The sequence below is a fragment of the Leptidea sinapis genome, chromosome 29 (genome assembly GCF_905404315.1).
Source record: "Leptidea sinapis chromosome 29, ilLepSina1.1, whole genome shotgun sequence".
Taxonomy (NCBI): domain Eukaryota; kingdom Metazoa; phylum Arthropoda; class Insecta; order Lepidoptera; family Pieridae; genus Leptidea; species Leptidea sinapis.
Genome location: NC_066293.1, coordinates 679,499 through 684,352, shown reverse-complemented (window position 1 = coordinate 684,352; position 4,854 = coordinate 679,499). Strand labels below are relative to the sequence as shown.

The window sequence follows — 4,854 nt, the reverse complement described above, 5'->3', positions numbered from 1 at the left end:
TTTTGACGTTATAATAGTGATGTAAAATGTCAATTTACTCTCGACAAAAATATAATCAAATTTATTAGTTTTAGTTGCAAGTAGTACCTGATTAAAAAGGTTTAATAAAACAAAAATATAAATGTTTACTTAATATATTAGATGAAAATGAATATACATACTTTATGTGCACATATGAATACAAAAAAAGACAAAAAAAAGGTGTAACAAAAGGCCAGATTTAATTAGATTCGTCCATACTGCTATTTTCACTGTCGTCACTGCTATCATCACCTACATTAATTATAAGTTCGTTTTCTAAAATATTATATTTTTTCAGATCTCCTTCATAATCTTTTATATATCTCATCATAATTCTTTTCCCAGTCTCCTTTAGTCACATGTTCACAAGCTTCTTCTAATATTTTTAACATTTTTGTTGTGGTAAATGTGAATTCTGCATTGCGTCTTGCAGCATATCCCTTAATTTGAGCTCACATAAACTCAATTATATTCACTGGACCCTAATATAGTTTAGAAATCAATGTTATAAATAAATTTTGTGTCCTAAAATTATATCCATTCCATCTACTAGGCTCCGTAAAATTGCAAAATCTTTTAAAGTGGATTGTGTTATATTTTATAATAAACTCCCAAATGATATTAAAATATTACCTATATAAAAACTTAAATGTATTGTAAAAAATAAATTAACATCTAATCAGCCTATTATAATGTGAAAGATTATTTGAATGATAAAGATAGTTGGAATTAATGTTCTAAATTTTGTTAATTAATATTGTTATACTCATTTGAATGATATTGTAACTTTTGTACTTCATCCTGACTTGCACTAAATAACTTATAAAGTTTTTACAGTGAATAAAGATTTTTTGACTTTGACTTTGACTATACATTCGATAAATTTTTATGACTAACTGCACGTAAAAGACGTATATTTGATAAAGGTTACTATAAATTAAATGACTTTTCTTATGATACCACATTTCAATCTCTAATGATTCATCAAGCCTAGAGCGCCTCGACAGCGGTTAGCACCTACCATCATGTAGTCCTTTATCCCCAACACAGCTATCGGGAGTAGTGGCGGGGTACCTGTGGCAGTAGAGCGGCATCAGCAGGTGCAGGGCGCGGTTGTCGCTGAGCGTGGCGCCGTACACCAGCGTGATGAGAGGCCGCGGGGTGCTCGGGGCCAGGCCGTGGCGCCGCGCCCCCGCCAGCTGCTCGGCCAGCTCGCGGGGCTCCAGCAGGAGCCCGCCCAGCCGCACGTCCTTCACACACTGCAGGTCGATGAACCTGGGCGTCACGCATCATTAACAACACCCGCGCCGCGTGCTCACACAGCCTGGGGTTATTGAGTCTGTGTGTTAGCTGAAGGTCCTTCGAGTCATTTGTCGACTTTCATTAACGATCAGAATAGAATTTAATGTAATTTAATTATTGAATGGCTCACTCAATTGTGCCTCTCTTCGTCTCCCTAAACATATCAAAACAGATTGGATGATGATGAGATGGGTCTTATTTGACAATATTATGATTCAGGGTTAAAAACCAAAATGAAAAAAGTCGAGAACGTTTGTATGGAAAAATGGCAAAATTATTAGAATCGCTGACGTGACAAATATTGCGGGTATTGTGATATATATTTGAACTAGTGACGACTCGCTGGACCCTCGCGTGTCTTCTAACACACAAACAAAAGCACGTGAATTATAATGTGAACATACCAATTTGTTCTCAATTGCTAATAATTGTTGGCACGTAGTGAACAAGCATCATTTTCAATTCATAAAATTCATTTCAAAAATGTAACTCTATGGGAAATTGTTAACCTGCATAACCTTAAATCCCGACCATAATATACTCAGTCATTTCAAGCTTCTCTCATCAAGACCTTTCCAACGATATATCAGTGGCGGATTTACAGATTTGCCGCCCGCAGGCTACTAAATTTTTGCCGCCTCAAAATTTTGATATCTTAGTCCACAAAATTATATCAATTTTCTATCAATAAATTTCGAACTTTATGATTTGTGCTCCATCATCCTCGTTACATCAACTTTTCCCGTATGGTTAGCATCATTGAGAAGTATGGTACCGTGTTAGATCAATAATTTTTAGAATAACGCAATAGCGATTCGATATTATTTCAGGGTTAGCACATTTCTCGTTGTCATAGATAGACTCATATCGGATTTAACGAGAAATTGTTATTTTAATTAATAAAGCGTTTAGCAATTGTTTATGTAGAGATATTTATTATTTAGCATTGTTTACAGGACTATATTTCGACTATATATTGTGAAATATTTTAATTTCTCTCCAATTTTCAAAAATAGTATTTTGAATGTATAATGTTTTTCACAATTTGCAAATCGAATTAAAAAAATTATGAACTAAATTTGTCGCTCCTTAAAATTTGCCGCCCTAAGCTCCAGCCTACTCAGCCTGCTGGTAAAGTGGCGGACACTGCGATATATTATGGATCGTTGTCTTTGTGCTTTATATAACATATTAGAATAATCTGGCACATATTCTAATAGATCTGGGTCAGAATGGCAGATTGTATGTGTGTAAGAGAAAATCAGAGAAATAAACTTACAAATTATACAAAATCAACATAATATTTAGACAAAGGGTAGTTGGCTCAGCGTATGCTATTTGTAATCTTATGCAGCACTGATGGTCGTCCACCACAAACCCCCTAAGGTGTTAAGGTGGGATATATAATAAAGAGAGGGCAAACTATCAACTATTACTAAAATATCAATTTAAAATCTAAAGATCTATCTATTTTTAAATATTGTATCATAAACTGTGTGTCTCTGAGTGTAGTGATAACTATTAGTGTTTGTGTACCTAAGTGAATGGATGTGTTTATATCTATGTTTTAAGCTTCCTGTTGTTAAATTAATTAAGCCACTTTATATTTACCTAACCTTGAACCAATTTATGTCTTTGATAGAAATACCTGAGTGCATTCATTGCTATTTAGTAATTTCGTAGTCTTAGCCTCCTTATAATATGGTCTATATATCAACATATTGAATAAAATATCCAGTAGTATTATTCAAATTCAAATATTATATTTAGTGATTGATAAGTATTTGTATGAGACCTGACAAGAACCGGCGAAGGAAGCTCGAATATGACTCACCCCTCGTCTCCAACGACACCAGCCTCACCATCAAACGCAAGGTTCCCGGAGTACTTCAGGGGGATCACTTCTTCTGGGTTGTACGACAGATTTATCTCTGGCTGCGGCACATTCTCCGAGGGAGTTTCACCTGGAATGTTTCTTGTTAATTTCATAATAAATACTGAGCAACTACGTATTCCAAGTTACATGATAACCTGGCACCTGGCACCTGGCAGGAGGCACCGACACCGATACCTTTCATCTGTTTATCTTAAGCTCACACATTGATCATTTCATTTTGAAAATTTATTGAATCAGGCGATATTTTGAGGAAATCTATAACTAACCAAATGTTGTAACTCTTTATTAATTGTAACTTCTGTTATAAAAAGGACAAACAGGTTGAAATTTCTAAATTAGATTAAAATAACATAACATTTTCGCAATAACAAATTTTGCACATTTTGCGAACCATTTAATTGACACCGTTCACTCACTCGGAAACAATAATAAATTCAATATTTTAGTCATGTGAAAAAGGATTCCGCTTTAATATGTTGGAACAATAACAAGTTATAAAACATTAAAATAACATGATTACATTGTTGAATGAACAAATAAATTGGGTCTCTTCACGATTGTTACGTATCTCTTCCGGGAGAAATACGTTACAACAACCGATTAATCACAGCGCGCCAATTCATACGACAAGGGTATAAAACAGCGGTATCCGGTTCATTCCATTCAGTCTCTTGCCAGAATTTGTCAAGTCAGTCAAAATCTCGTGAGGATGCCTAGTTTAAAGGTGAAATACGTATTGAATTGATTAAAGACAAAAATGACAGTGAATATAAAATTTGAACATTTCGTTTTGGTCTCGTAGAGTGTGTGTCCAGCTCGTACCTGTGTGTGCGTGCGGTCTGTGTGTCCAGCTCGTACCTGTGTGTGCGTGCGGTCTGTGTGTCCAGCTCGTACCTGTGTGTCCAGCTCGTACCTGTGTGTGCGTGCGGTCTGTGTGTCCAGCTCGTACCTGTGTGTGCGTGCGGTCTGTGTGTCCAGCTCGTACCTGTGTGTCCAGCTCGTACCTGTGTGTGCGTGCGGTCTGTGTGTCCAGCTCGTACCTGTGTGTGCGTGTGGTCTGTGTGTCCAGCTCGTACCTGTGTGTGCGTCTGGTCTGTGTGTCCAGCTCGTACCTGTGTGTGCGTGCGGTCTGTGTGTCCAGCTCGTACCTGTGTGTGCATGTGGTCTGTGTGTCCAGCTCGTACCTGTGTGTGCGTGCGGTCTGTCTGTCCAACTCGTACCTGTGTGTGCGTGTGGTCTGTGTGTCCAAGTCGTACCTGTGTGTGCGTGTGGTCTGTGTGTCCAGCTCGTACCTGTGTGTGCGTGTGGTCTGTGTGCGGTGCGCGTCCACGAGAGCAGGGCACAGCCCCGCTCCAGCCGGAGGTGGACCAGCGAGCCGCCCCACTCCGCCTCCCCCACCACACATGACGTGCCGTGCTGCATTATCTGCGAGAGTCACACGTCACTATAAGATGCCAAGGATTCTTAGAGAGGTTTGGTCAAGTAGAGTGTCAATGTCCTTTCCTGCATCCAGGAAAGCGCCCACATTCTTTTACATCAGAGGTATCAATAAAGCATTGCCGGCCCTTTATAAAAGTATATGCGCTTTCTTTCTGCGCTAGAATGTGGGCGAGTTTGAAGTATTGCCGTGCTCT

At 38.4% G+C, this 4,854-nt stretch overlaps 1 long non-coding RNA gene across 1 annotated transcript; it reads right to left on the bottom strand.

The window, feature by feature from the left end:
• Positions 1-1,151: 1,151 nt before the first annotated feature.
• LOC126973301 (uncharacterized) lies at positions 1,152-4,616 on the bottom strand. The gene is made up of 3 exons (XR_007731328.1): positions 4,513-4,616; positions 3,158-3,287; positions 1,152-1,296 (listed from the first exon to the last, which is right to left on the bottom strand). It is a non-coding gene; the product is annotated as an uncharacterized LOC126973301 (long non-coding RNA).
• Positions 4,617-4,854: the final 238 nt, after the last annotated feature.